Here is a 15,712-nt window from a genome sequence, read left to right as displayed (position 1 = left end):
AGTTTTGTACAGCTGCAACATGACCTCATGGCTCCGAAACTCAATCCCTCTACCAATAAAACCTAACATACCGTACGCCTTCTTAACAATGCTATCAACCTGGGTGGCAACTTTCAGTGATCTATGCACATGGACACCGAGATCTCTCTGCTCATCCATACTACCAAGCATCTTACCATTAGCCCAGTACTCTGTATTCCTGTTACTCCTTCCAAAGTGAATCACCTCACACTTTTCCGCATTAAACTCCATTTGCCACCTCTCAGCCCAGCTCTGCAGCTTATCTATGTCCCTCTGTAACCTGCAACATCCTTCTGCACTATCCACAACTCCACCGACTTTGGTGTCATCCGCAAATTTACTAACCCATCCTTCTACGCCCTCATCCAGGTCATTTATAAAAATGACAAACAGCAGTGGCCCCAAAACAGATCCTTGCAGTACACCACTAGTAACTGAACTCCAGGATGAACATTTCCCATCAACCACCACCCTCTGTCTTCTTACAGCTAGTCAATTTCTGATCCAAACCGCTAAATCACCCTCAATCCCATGCCTCTGTATTTTCTGCAATAGCCTACCATGGGGAACCTTATCAAACGCTTTACTGAAATCCATATACACCACATCAACTGCTTTACCCTCATCCACCTGTTTGGTCACCTTCTCAAAGAACTCAATAAGGTTAGTGAGGCACGACCTACCCTTCACAAAACCGTGTTGACTATCCCTAATCAAATTATTCCTTTCTAGATGATTATAAATCCTATCTCTTATAATCCTTTCCAACACTTTACCTACAACTGAAGTAAGGCTCACTGGTCTATAATTACCAGGGTTGTCTCTACTCCCCTTCTTGAACAAGGGGACAACATTTGCTATCCTCCAGTCTTCCGGCACTATTCCTGAAGACAATGATGACATAAAGATCAAAGCCAAAGGCTCTGCAATCTCCTCTCTAGCTTCCCAGAGAATCCTAGGATAAATCCCATCCAGCCCAGGGGACTTATCTATTTTCACACCTTCCAGAATTGCTAACACCTCCTCCTTATGAACCTCAATCCCGTCTAGTCTAATAGACTGTATCTCAGTATTCTCCTCGACAACATTGTCTTTTTCCTGTGTGAATACTGACAAAAAATATTCATTTAGCACCTCTCCTATCTCTTCAGACTCCACGCACAACTTCCCACTACTGTCCTTGACTGGCCCCAATCTTACTCTAGTCATTCTTTTATTCCTGACATACCTATAGAAAGCTTTAGGGTTTCCCTTGATCCTACCTGCTAAAGACTTCTCATGTCCCCTCTTGGCTCTTCTTCGCTCTCTCTTTAGGTCCTTCCCGGATAACTTGTAACTCTCAAGCGCCCTAACTGAGCCTTCACGCCTCATCTCTACATAAGCCTCCTTCTTCCTCTTGACAAGAGATTCAACTTCTTTAGTAAACCACGGTTCCCTCGCTCGACCACTTCCTCCCTGCCTGACAGGTACATACTTCTCAAGGACACGCAGTAGCTGTTCCTTGAACAAGCTCCACATTTCAATTGTGCCCAGCCCCTGCAGTTTCCTTCTCCATCCTATGCATCCTAAATCTTGCCTAATCGCCTCATAATTGCCTTTCCCCCAGCTATAACTCTTGCCCTGCGGTATATACCTATCCCTTTCCATCGCTAAAGTAAACGTAACCGAATTGTGGTCACTATCACCAAAGTACTCACCTACCTCCAAATCCAACACCTGGCCTGGTTCATTACCCAGTACCAAATCCAATGTGGCCTCGCCTCTTGTTGGCCTATCTACATACTGTGTCAGGAAACCCTCCTGCACACATTGGACAAAAACTGACCCATCTAAAGTACTCGAACTATAGCGTTTCCAGTCAATATTTGGAAAGTTAAAGTCCCCCATAACAACTACCCTGTTACTTTCGCTCCTATCCAGAATCATCTTTGCAATCTTTTCCTCTACATCTCTGGAACTTTTCGGAGGCCTATAGAAAACTCCCAACAGGGTGACCTCTCCTTTCCTGGTTTTAACCTCAGCCCATACTACCTCAGTAGACGAGTTCTCATCAAACGTCCTTTCTGCCACCGTAATACTGTCCTTGACTAACAATGCCACACCTCCCCCTTTTTGACCACCTTCCCTGATCTTATTGAAACATCTAAACCCCGGAACCTGCAACAACCATTCCTGTCCCTGCTCTATCCATGTCTCCAAAATGGCCACAACATCGAAGTCCCAGGTACCAACCCATGCTGCAATTTCACCCACCTTATTCTGGATGCTCCTGGCATTGAAGTAGACACACTTCAAACCACCTTCCTGCCTGCCGGTACACTCCTGCGACCTTGAAACCTTATTTATGACCTCACTACTCTCAACCTCCTGTATACACGAGCTACAATTCAGGTTCCCATCCCCCTGCTGAATTAATTTAAACCCTCCCGAAGAGCATTAGCAAATTTCACCCCCAGGATATTGGTGCCCCTCTGGTTCAGGTGTAGACCATCCCGTTTGTAGAGGTCCCACCTACCCCAGAATGAGCCCCAATTATCCAGGTATCTGAATCCCTCCCTCCTGCACCATCCCTGTAGCCACGTGTTCAACTGCTCTCTCTCCCTATTCCTCGCCTCACTATTCTTTTAAACTTCTTCTCTCTAATGCTTTCAGATCATTCCTAAAATGTGGCACTACAATCACAGAATACGCCACCTCAGGTCATATTGGCGTCTCCTTTAGTCTCAACATAACCCCCTTGCTCTCATACTCTATAACCTCTATTAATAAATCTTAGGACATTGCATGCTTGATTAACTGCTTACACGGTTTCAATCATTAAATTTAGTCACTCTGCTCCTCGCCTCCTTTACATTTGAATCCCTTACTCTGTATTTTCTTTGCATGTTCATTCGACAAAAATGTATTATCTCAACCTCTACTATCCACCACTCCACCCACTCACCAATTTGTCTAAGTTGCTTCGAAATTCTGTACCATTTTAATCATGGCTTAGTTCTAAACATCGTTTCATCCACACATTTTGAAATTACTTCCAACACTAACACATGGAGAAGTCCATTTCAAATATTTCCCCAAACTGAAAAAAACCTATCAACCATTATTGTCTATGTCCTACCAGTTTCAGAATTCAGTGAGGTTTCTTGTCATTTCTAACATGGAATTTGAAACCAGACTAGTAGAACTTCTGTCTAACTTTTAGCTAAAGCCTGTTATGTATCTTCTTGCAGCACATCTCCTGAACAACATAATATTATCGCAGTTCCACTATCTTCACAGTTAAAATGATGATTAAAATATGCACTATTACAATTTTTTTTAAGTGCACAAGGCTAGAGAGACTGGAAGCGGATAATATGGACTGTGCATTTATGTATATATGAGAATCAGGAAGATCAGATCCCGCCGTACTTTGCACTGCCATCAGTAAACTTGTCACTTTAGAATGCCTTACATTCCCTCTCTTTTCTTTGTAGGTCGATTTGCAATCAGTCTGTGTTTACACCAAGCAGCCTAGTATCAGGACGAGCAAAGGGAGCCTGAAACAAAGCTAAATAGAAGCTGTAAGAGAATCAGAGAGCTGATTAAATTTTATCAAATATTGCAATGGAAAAAACACCTAAGTAGAAAGTTAAGTTCAACACATAATAAGACAAATTCTGAATAAGTTCTGAAGACAGTTCACTGGACCTGAATTGTTAACTCTGCTTTCTCTCCATTGATGCTGTCAGACTTGCTGAGTTTTTCCACCAAATTCAGATTTTATGTAAGACCATATGATGCAGGAACAGAAATAGATCATTTAGCCCATTAGGTCTGCTCTCCACTTGCATGAGATCGTGGCTGATCTGATGCCCTTCAACTGCTGTTTCCTGTCTAATCCTCATGATTACTTGGCTGCATGGATTCAGAATTGGTTTACCCATAGAAGACAGAGGGTAGCGGTGGAAGGGTATTTTTCAAGCTGGAGGTCTGTGACTCGTAGTGTTCCACTGGGATCCATACTATGACCCCTGCTGTTTATAATATATATCAATGACTTGGATGAAAATGTAGATGGGTGGATTAGTAAGTTTGCAAACAATACAAAGATTGGTGGAGCTGTGGATAATGCAGAAGGTTATCAAAGGATACAGTGGGATATAGATCAGTTCCAAATATGGGTGGAGAAATGGCAGATGGAGTTTAATCCAGGTAAGTGTGAGGTGGCGCACTTTGTGAGATCAAATGTTAAGGAAAATATACAGTTAATGGCAGGATTCTGAACAGCATTGATGTACAGAAGGATCTTGGGGTTCAAGTCCAAAGCTCCCTGAAAGTAGAAATGCAAGTAGATAAGGTGGTAAAGGATGTGTATGGCGTGCTTGCCTTTATTGGTCAAGGAATTGAGTACAAGAGCCAGGATGTCACGTTGCAGCTTTATAAAATGTTGGTTAGGCCCCACTTAGAGTATTGCATTCAATTTTGTTCACCACATTACAGGAAGAATATGGAGGCTTTGAAAAGAGTCCAGAAGAGGTTTGCCAGGATGCTGCCTAGATTAGAGGGTATGAGCTATAACGAAAGGTTAGAAAACTCGGGTTATTTTCTCTTGAGCGGCGGAGGCTGAGGGAAGACTTGATAGAAGTCTATAAAATTATGAGATATATACATAGGTTGATGTTCAGAACCTTTCTCCCAGATTTCAGATGTCTAATACTAGTGGGGGATGGTGTAGTGTGGAATGCATTTAAGGTTAGAGGAGGAAAGTTCAAAGGAGATGTGAAGGGCAAGTTTTTACACAGAGATTGGTAGGAGTCTGCAACACACTGCCAGGGTTGGTAATAGAGGCAGATACGATAGGGGTATTTAAGGGAGTTTTAGATAAGCATATAAATATACGATGAATGGAGGGATATGGACCAAGGGCAGGCAGAAGGGATTAGTTTCATTTGGCATCATGTTCAGCACAACATTGTGGGCCAAAGGGCCCATTCCTGTGCTGCACTAGTCTATGTTCTAACTCTTAATTTCCTTAATTATTAAAAAGAAATGATCTATCTCAGCCTTGAATATACTTATCAGCACAGCCTCAATAACCCTATGTAATACAGATTCACCACCCCCTAGAGAAAAGTATCATCTCTGTCCTAAATAGACAACTTTGGCTTACAGTGAATATTACGGTAAAATATAGTAAACAGTTTAAACTGGTGCCACAGTCCAGTGCCACTTTGAAAAGTTTACGAATAAACAGAGTTAAAAGATCTAACTGGTAAAGTAGCTATCTTTTCTTCTCTATCTTCACCATGCATCCCGAGCTAGCTCACCAGCAACACCTGCACCACTACCCATCCTGCACTGCCTTGCCGCCACCTACACTGGACCCACCAACATAGGGGTTGCCACGCTTTTAGGCACCATCTCTTCGCTACTGAGCCCACCTTGCTGATGCAGAGTCCCATGCTGAACCCACACTTGGCTCACAATGATGAGTCCCCGGTTCCACTGTTTCGACCACCTCACCAGTAACCAGGAGTCCTCTCTCTGGGCCTACCACGAGCAAAACCAGGAGTCCCTGGCTCTGCTCCCTGACGATGCCAGGAGACTCTGCAGATGCCTACTAAACAGACAACAACAAGAGGACACAGTATGCTCTAGCACACTGGCCACACTGCCCTACATCAAGAACCTATCGGAACTGACAACAAGGCTCCTTTAACCACTAAGAATCATGGTGGCCCACAAGCCCACAGCCACTCTATGACAAACACTTACAAGGATTAAAAACCCTATTCACACAACATGCAGAACCAATGTGGTTTACAAAATACCATGCAATGACTGCCACAAACATTACATTGGACAGGCAGGAAGAAAACTAGCCATCAGAATACATGAACATCAGCTAGCAGCAAAACGGCACGACAAACTCTCCTTAATATCGGTACACTCAAGACAATGAAGGCCATCAGTTTAACTGGGACAAGGTAACTATAGTAGCCCAAGCCAAACATAGACGTGCACGGGAATTCCTAGAGGCATGGTTCTCCACCCGTAATGCAATCAACAAACACGTAGAATTGGACCCCATATACATCCCATACAGATCAAAACCAGAAATGACACTACTCACCCTAATGGACCAAACAGTATAAAGTCCAAGCAAAGTAGAACAATATCACTTCTTCAGAGGCTCCACTGATGATGTCACCGAGCATGGTGATGAAACGTCTGAATGAAAACAAGCCAGCTCAGCGAGTAAGTCAACAACCTCATCCACAACCCGAGCTACAGATCTTTGCCAATACTTTAAATACTGCTGCAGCCACTGCCTGGCCAATTCCAGGGGTCCCATGTTAGGTCTACAGCAGCCAAGATTCCCTGGCTCTGCTGCCAGGCCAGGCCGCTGCTGCGCCAAGAGTCACACCCTGTTCCGAGGTGTGCCACCATCGTGAAGAGTTTGACATCACTACTGCCTCCGATCACTGGAGGAGCTGTGCCACCACTGCCACAGTCACCAGCCCTGAAGGAGGATGTCCTTGCTGCTGCCTCCAGTCCCTGGGAGGTTGCTGCCACTTCACGCAAGGCCCAATCTCACCGCTGCTGACTAACCCGCTAAAGCAAAAGAAAAATGAAAAATGACGAGCAGAAGTAAAAAGAGCGAAAATAAAGAAAGCAGATGAGAGCGGTTGAGCTCCAGGCAGGAGCCCGCACACAGCCCTGCTACTCCACTGCCATCTTGGAAGTAGAATTCACAAATAGTTTCAAGAGGGCGAGAAAACAAGAACAGAGATGTACTGTTGAGGCTGTATAAGGGTCTATTCAGACCACACTTGGATTATTGTGAGCAATTTTGGGCCCTGTATCTAAGGAAGGATGTGCTAGTGTTGAGGCAGTCTAGAAAAGATTTAAAGGAATGATCCCAGGTTGAAAGGGCTTGTCATATGAGGAAAGTTTGAGGATTCTTGGTCTGTACTCAATGGAGTTAGAAGGCTGAGGGGGATCTAATTAAAACTTCTGAAATATTATGGATTTGCCCCTGAATATTATCTAATTCACAATTATAATTTATTTTCCTACTGTGTGGGTTTGATCAATGAAATGTTTATCCCTTATAATGGAGAGGATGGAATTGTGAGTTCTCAGTGTTCAGCAGAAGTGATCTGGTTGAATGAGGAAGTAAAACATTCCCAGAGCAGAGACAGCTGATTGGTCCAGATGGCTCTCCCATCTCCTGTTTCTTTGATTGTTACATCCACATCTCCTTCTGCCTTTCTCCAATCTCATATTTGTTATTTAATCTTTCCTTACTTCAATCCTATCACAGAGCTTTCCTTTCATTATTTTGCCCTCTCCCCCTTTCCCAGTTTCTGGATTTTTTTCAAACCTATTCTTTCTCTCACTTTTCCCAGTTCTGACAGGTCCTCGAACTGAAATGTTATTTCTCTTCTGTTGTCTCACAGATGTTGCCTGAGTTGCTGAGCAGGTTTTTCTGACTGTAACATCAGGAGTCATTCTGTTGCAAGAACAATAGGGACAGGTCTGTGTTAGATGGCAAGACAGGAATGATTGACTGACCCCAAGTAATAAGCGTCTGGGCAAATTACATGAATCATTCACTGCAATCATCTCATAGGTTCCTGGGATCTGAAATAAATAGTGGTATCAGAGGCACACCAGCCATGGTTTTATTTTAAACAGGCTAGATATGTCAAGTGTTCACTTGCTGATCCTAGCTTTATTGTGTTTTTAATTCAGTATCAATACCAATCAAAGCAGTGAGTAAAATAAAACAAAGTAGCCTGGCTAAGTGACCTGAGGCAAGTTCATTGGTGTTTCAATCTCTATGAAGGCATGGATTGAAGTCCCACTCCTGTCAACATTTCAGGTTAGTTACTCAACCAAGATGGCAGCAGAGTAGGATTCCTCAGTCAGAGCTCATCCACTCTGTCGGTTTCTTTTCCTTTATTTTCCTCTTTTGTGTTTTTCTTTTCCCCCTTCTTTCTTCTCAGCAATGTCCTGAACTCCTGGCCTTGGTGCGGACTTGGACTCCAGTCCTCAGCGTGGACTCGGACTCTCAGCTTCAGCACAGATGCAGCAAGGCGATATCTTAGCCCAGTGTGTTGATCACTTGGCTCGGCATGACAGCCGCTCAGCCTGGGGTGATGGTCTCTCAGTGGCCCGCCATGGTGATCTCTCTGCCTGGCATGGCAATCTCTCGGCTCAGTGTGACAGCCTCTCAGCCCAGTGTGGTGGTCTCTCAGCCTGGCATGGCGGTCTCCCAGCCTGGCATGACGGTCTTTCGGTGGCCTGGTGTAGCAGTCCTCAAACCGATGTGGCAGTCTCTAGGTAGCCCAGTGTGGCCTCAGCATTGACTTGCGGCCTCGAGATGATTCCAGCGAGGTGTCCTGGCCTCAAGAGCCTCAAGGTGATGCCCAGCATTGACGAGATGCTCGGTCCTGGCATGGCCTGGGTTGGAAAGATTGTTATTTTGAACTTTATTTCTTTATTTTTCTAATTTATTTTTCCTAAGAATTTGTACTTAAGGACGTGTACTTAGGTACCTAAGATAGCGCTGTAAGTGGTGACTTTTCATTGTATTCATTTGAGTACCTGTGACAATAAAGCTAATTATTATTCATTCTAACCTGTCACTCGCAGTGCCCTCTTTAGGATCCTCAAGCAGCAGTGTGGTATACATTGTGACAGGGAAAAGAGGGAACTGGCACCGACAGGACTGACCCATTGTCCTTTTTCTCCGCTCAGATGATTCTCTGATTGAAATACCAACAACACTGGTGTAAATGCAAGCCTGGTGTCATGTCTGAGGGGTTAAAGTGATCCATTGGGAGATTCCTTGCAAATTCCCAGCAGAGGTTTCAGAATCAAAAATTGCTGGGAAAGGTCCACAGGTCTGGCAGCATTTGTGGAGAAAAATCAGTGAACGTTTTGAGTCGAGTGACCCTTCTTCACAACTGAGGTTTCAGAATCAGAATTGTTATGATGCAGACAGAGATCATTCAGCCCATCATGACTGCACTGGCTCTCTGAGCATTTTTACTTATTGTCAATTTCCAGCCTTTTTGCTATAACATTGTTCCTATTGAAATAATTATCCAATGCTCTTTTCAACTATCTATTGAATCTTTATTACATACGTTGTGTGGCTTCATGTTAAAATGTGTCAGGAGGTAAATATCAAGAGGAGAATTTTCAGTTTATATCCTTCAGGGACAGGTCATGTGATCTCTCACAAATGAAAACAGAAGTTGTTGCAAAAGCTCAGCAGGTCTGGCAGCATCTGTTAAGAAAAAATCGGAGCTAACGTTTCAGGTCTGATGACTCTTCCTCAGAACATATGGCCTCACGCCTTTACCCTCATGAAACATCCCCAGACGGTTTCCCAGGGACATTAGAAAACATGGCGTGACACTGAGGCACATATGAGGGAAGTCAACAAAAATCATGGCCAAACAGTTTGGGCTCCAGGAACTATCCTAGAGGAGGATGGGCGGCACGGTGGCACAGTGGTTAAAACTGCTGCCTCACAGCGCCAGGCACCCGGGTTCGATTCCAGCCTCGGGCGACAGTCTGTGTGGAGTTTGCACGTTCTCCCCGTGCCTGTGTGGGTTTCCTCCAGTTGCTCCGGTTTCCTCCCACAGTCCAAAGATGTGCAGGTTAGGTGGATTGGCCGTGCTGGATTGCCCATGGTGTTCAGGGAGGTGTGGCTTGGGTGGGTTGTCGGGGGGTGGGGCTGGGTGGGATGCTCTGGGGTTCGGTGTGGACTTGTTGGGCCGAAGGGCCTGTTTCCACACCGTAGGTATTCTATGATGGTGCGGATTGCATGTTCAGGTGAACAACAATGATTGCTGGCACAGACCAAGAGAGTTATTTCTGTTCATAGAATCCCTACGGTGTGGAAACAGGCCCTTTGGCCCAACAAGTCCAAAGCATCCCACCCAGACCCATCCCCCTATAACCCACCTGATCTACACATCCCAGAACACTAGAGACAATTTAACACAGCCAATCCACCAAGCCCCTGCACATCTTTGGACTGTGGGAGGAAAGCCACACAGACACAGGGAGAATGTGCAAACATTCCACCCCAAGGGTGCAATCGAACTTGGATCCCTGGCGCTATGAGGCAGCAGTGCTAACTACTGAGCCACCATGCTTTAACACATCATTTGAAGGAGAAACTTCTCTCTCATGAAAATGGTTGGAATACAAAAATCAAATGGCAAATAGGATGAGTAGCGAAGCTATGAAGTTGTTTCCCAGCTAGTCCACTGGTTAGAATTCAGCGCTTTCACCACCACGATCCAGGCTCAGTCCCTAGTGAGGGAATGATGGTTCAATTGCCGTGGTGTGAACAGTGGAAATAATGCAAGTTTCTGACTGTTTTTGTGTGCAAAGCAGCTCGGGCAGAACATTTCACACCAAAACTACAAATGTCACTGGAGCAAAAGATCAAGAACAAACACAGAGTGGGAGGGAACCAGGAAAGAGAAGGGCTGTGAGATGTTGTGAAGCACTGAACATCATGATAGTTGTGGAAGATGAAATCTGGGTGGTGGTGTGACAGATCTCACTGCCCAGTGTTTTGACGAGCACAAATACTTCCATCAATCAATCATAATTGCTGTTTCAAAACAGCTAGCCAAGGCCAAATGGCCTCTTTCCTCGCTGTAAATTCCTATCATGTTCTGTTTCCCAACACCACAACTGCCTCTTTTCACAGTCGATCTGCCATTTTAAACCCTCTCTGGTGAAGTGGTTCCCTGACCTTTTCATGTTTAAGGTCAGGGCACTGAGATACCTTCACAGGACTACAGTCAAAATAAACTGCAGATGCTGGAAACCAAGGTAGACAAACAGGAGGCTGGGAGAACAGAGCAGGCAGGCAGCTGCTGGTGAAAAGGAGAAGTCAACTTTTCGGGTATTACCCTTCTTCAGGACTGGATGTGGGGGTAGGCTGAGCTGCAGATAAAGAAAGGGGAGGAGGGGTAGAAGCGGAATGGTGGTGATAGGTGGACACCGCCAGTAGGTACAAACTGGATGGTCGATGGGAGGGATGAATCCAGTTGATGGCTGGAGGGGAGGGTCAGAAGATGGAATAAAAGGGAGGAGGTGGGGCTAGAAGGGGAGCCTCATCCGAACATATGCGGCAGAGACGGAGGAACTTGGAGAATGGAATGGAGTCCATACAGGAAGCAGGGTGCAAGGATGGCCCAGCTGTTCTGTTCTTTCAATTAAAAAACAAAGGTAAATGTAATGGTTACGCAAGCTCATGGAGTTGTCGCAGGAAGTTTTTAAAATGTTAAAGGTGTTATATCAATGCACACTGTTGTTATTGGTGTTGTCTATGAACAGAGCTCCCCTTGCCAAACTGAACTGAAGCCCATCATTCCCCGCGGTGAACGTCCTCTGTCCACAAACAGGAGAGCAGTGCGCAGGCGTAGTCCTTGTCGGCGTACGGAGCATGCGCGGAATTATTAATAACGGTCTATGAATTTTTTTTTGTCTTCGGTCCCAAAACGGTGAGAGTGAGGCGGGGCGGAGGGAGCGATGGATACGGCGGGTGCGGGGAGGATTCCTGAACAGTTTGTGTAAATCTAAAACCGCGAAAAAGAAGTTATCAGTGCCCTCTTTGCACAGAGTGAGGGTGAGTTGTCAACTGGAGGCTTTTTGCCGAAGTTAGGCCCCAGGGTGTTGGTCGCCATCTTTATTAAGGGCACTGACTGTTAGTGCCGTGCGTAGTAGCCATGTTTATAGGGGGCAATGTTTGGAATGACTGGGAGGAACTTGCTGAGATAAAAAGGTGTTGAGCTGGATGGACACAGCAGGCCAAGCACCATCAGAGCAGCAGGAAAGCTGACGTTTCGGGCCTAGACCCTTCTTCAGAAATGGTTTCTGAATGGAGACAACTTGTCTAACGAGCTGCATTAGCCTTTTGCACCCAGTGTCCTACTGATAAGGCAGAGCAGCGGGATGGAAAGAAAGGATCCTCACGGCTGAAACGTAGATGTTTGACCTTGAACTTATGCAGTTCAGATGGTGTAGATACAGAGTCACAGAAGTCTTATGATGTCCAAGGAGGCCTCTGGGCCCATGTTGCCTGCACCATCTCTCCAATGAGCATTATGGCTTAGTGCCATCTGCCTGATTTTTCCCTGTATCTTTGCACATTGTTTATCTTTGAGTAACCCTAATGCATTACTGAATGCCTTAATTGAACCTACCTCTACTGCACTTCCAGGCGGTGTATTCCAGTCACAAATCACCCATTATGTGATACAGTTTTATCTTGCATCAGACTTGTTCATTTGCAAATCACTTTAAATCTCGGCCGTCTTGTTGCTGATCCATTTACAAGTGGGAACAGTTTCTCCCTAATGACTCCACCCAGATCACTCATGGTTTTTAATTTTTTTTCTCAGATGTGCTCTGATCTACAGTGCTGATAGATAAGAAGTTATTCACCCAATGATGATGAAGTAATGGTATCATATGTACAAACCAGCAATAACAACCTGTATTTTACCATGATTACAAGGTAATACAACATTCCAAGGCATTTGTACAGGACATAGGTTCGACCACTTTTGGAATACTGCATTCAGTTCTGGTCTCCCTGCTATAGGAAAGATGTAATGAAACTTTAAAGGTTTCAGAAAAGATTTACAAGGATGTTGCCAGGGTTGGAGAGTTTGAACTACAGGGAGAAGCTGAATAGGCTGGGGCTATTTTTCCTGGATCATTGAAGGCTGATGGTGACCTTATAGACGTTTGTAAATTCATGAGGGGCATGGATAGGGTGAATAGTCAAGGTCTTTTCCCCAGGGTAGGAGAGTCCAAAACTAGAGGGCATTGGTTTAAGGTGAGAGCGGAGAGATTTAAAAGGGACCTAAGGGGCAACTTTTTCACACAGTGGGTGGTGTGTGTATGGAATGAGCTGCCAGAGGAAGTGGTGGAGGCTGATACAATTACAACATTTAAAAGGCATCTGGATGTTTATATGAATAGGAAGGGTCTAGAGTTATATGGGCCAAATGCTGGCAAATGGGACTAGATTAATTTAGGATGTGTTTTGCATGGACGAGTTGGACCAAAAGGTCTGTTTCCATGCTGTACATCTCTGTCTCTATTTCACAAAAAATGTCAGAATGTGACGTTTGACACTTGGTACATATAAAGATGTTACAGCAGGTGACCAAACATTTTGCCTAATAATAAGGTATGACAGAACATCTTAAAGGAGGAAAGGGAGGTAGAGAGACAGGGAATTTGAGAGGAAATTCCAGATATTGTAGCCTTGGTAACTAATAGAACAGCCACTGATGTCGGAGTATTTAATATCTGTTTAGGAGTGTATTTGGATAGCTAAGTCTATTGGAGACAAAGGAATGGATGAGAGTTTCTGCAACAGATGAACACAGACTAGGTTAGAGTTAGGTGATGTTACTGAGGTGGCAATAGAGGGTCTTTGTGATGATGTGGATATGTAGTTGGGGTGAAATATTTCACCGTGATTGTGAACAGTCTGGCTCAGCCTCAGACATTTGCCAGGGAGATGGATGGAGTCGGCAGTGACGGATTACAGTTGAGAAAGGGAATGAAGGTAATGGCTTCAATCTTCCAATATTTAAATGGAGAAAATTTCTGCTAATCCGGTACTAGATGTCAGTCAAGTCAGGACAGTGTGTGACTGGGAAGTGATGGTGTTCACATTCTGGATAGTGAAAGTTGAAGGTTCGGGAAATTTCCGTTAAAATTCTGATCACGTTGAAAGATGTATCACATCCCTCTCCTTCACCACCTGCCTCTCCCTTTCTTTTACTCTCCTACAGAGGCCAAAGTCTTCTGTAAATCTGGACTGGGTGTGGTGTTATGCCCAAGTCGTGGACAATGTAAATCCTTCACTCTCTGCCTCTCCAAAATCATTTTTTCTGTCTAGGACCTCAACCACCCACACTCCCGCCTCACCCTATTACAGGTTAGAGTTTTGTATAGGACCAGACCAAGTGGCATGTTCCCTTCCCTGAAAGACATTTGTGAACAATTTGAGTTTTTATGACAATCCCTCAGCTTTAATGATAACTTTCTCCTAGTGCCAGCCCCACAAATTACCAAATTTATTCAGTTCAATTTCTCAACTTGCCTTTATGAGTTTCTGATTCTCTCTCACTTTTTTTAACCTGTTTTAAACAAATTTCACAGGCTATCGCAAGGATAGGATTTGCAGTCAAGCAACTAAACCAGATGTCATATCAGGATCTGACAGTCACCCAATTTGTCTTGACCTGAATATCATTGGATTTTGAACATGGAAGAAAACAGCACTGTTCACATTGGAGAGAAACCATTCACATGTTCTATGTGTGGACGAGGATTCAGCCGATCATCTGGCCTGTCAAAACATAAATGCAGTCACAGTGGGGAGAAACCATGGAAATGTGGAGACTGTGGTAAGGGATTTATTTCCCCATCAAAGGTGGAAATTCACCGGCGCATTCACACTGGGGAGAGGCCATTCACCTGCACCAAGTGTAGGAAGGGGTTCACGCAGTTATCTGATCTGCTGACACACCAGAGAATTCACACTGGGGAGAGGCCATTCACCTGCTCTGACTGTGGGAAAGGTTTCACTCAGTTCACCCACCTGTTGACACACCAGCGAGTTCACAGTGGGGAGAAGCCATTCACCTGTTCCGACTGTGGAAAAGGATTCACTCAGTTGTCCAATGTGCTGAGACACCAGCGAGTTCACACTGACAAGAGACCTTTTAAATGCCCGGAGTGCGGGAAGTGCTCTAAAAGTTCTGAGGAGCAAATGTCCCATCAACGTGTTCACACTGACGAGAGGCCATTCAGGTGCTCTCACTGTGGGGCTGGCTTCAAGCGATCATCTCAACTCACTCTACACCAGCGAGTTCACACTGGAGATAGGCCATTCATTTGCGCCATGTGTGGGAAGGGATTCACTCAGTTAACTCATCTGCTGACACACCAGCGAATTCACACTGGGGAGCGACCATTCGCCTGCTCTGAGTGCGGAAAGGGATTCACTCAGCTAACCCACCTGCTGACCCACCAGAGATCTCACACTGGGGAAAAGCCATTCACCTGCTCCGAGTGTGGCAAGGGATTCACTGCCTCGTCCATTCTGCAGGCACACCAGCGAGTTCATACAGATGAGAGACCATTCAGGTGCTCTTACTGTGGGACAGGGTTCAAACACTCATCGCAACTCACTGTACACCAGCGTCTTCACACTGGGGAGAGACCATTCACTTGCTCTGAGTGTGGCAAGGGATTCACTCAGTCATCCCATCTACTGAGACATCAACAAGTTCACAAATAACTGCAGCAATTGAATTTTGTTGTGAATTCAGACACCCTCAAGGGGTTTATTATTGATAATTAAGACATACTGTGTAGGTTTTCTGTCCTTAAACATAATAGGCACTGGAACCAGAAGAGATGCAACCAAGGACACTGAGGGAAGTGAGAGTGGAAATTGCAGAGGCACTGCCGTAATTTTTTGATCTTCCTTAGACGGGTGCCAAAGGACAGAAGAATTGTAAATGTTGGGCCCCAGTTGTAAAAATCTTCTGGAAGTTTTCATTAGGGGCAAATTGAAAATCGTATCAATAATTACTAGTTAATTAATCAGAGTTAACTACAATTTTGCCTTAAAATTAAT

At 44.8% G+C, this 15,712-nt stretch overlaps 1 protein-coding gene and 1 pseudogene across 1 annotated transcript in view; one reads left to right on the top strand and one right to left on the bottom strand.

Moving 5' to 3' along the window:
- The window catches only part of LOC109928198 (gastrula zinc finger protein XlCGF8.2DB-like), a 41,269-nt gene that overhangs the window by 8,775 nt on the left and 16,782 nt on the right, over positions 1 to 15,712 (bottom strand). The window lies entirely within an intron of this gene.
- LOC109928196 overlaps positions 11,559 to 15,712 on the top strand; it is a 73,276-nt pseudogene continuing 69,122 nt past the window's right edge.

This window comes from Rhincodon typus, chromosome 42 (genome assembly GCF_021869965.1).
Source record: "Rhincodon typus isolate 14 chromosome 42, sRhiTyp1.1, whole genome shotgun sequence".
Taxonomy (NCBI): domain Eukaryota; kingdom Metazoa; phylum Chordata; class Chondrichthyes; order Orectolobiformes; family Rhincodontidae; genus Rhincodon; species Rhincodon typus.
Note: the sequence above shows the minus strand (reverse complement) of the source record. Positions and strands in the feature narration are given on the sequence as shown.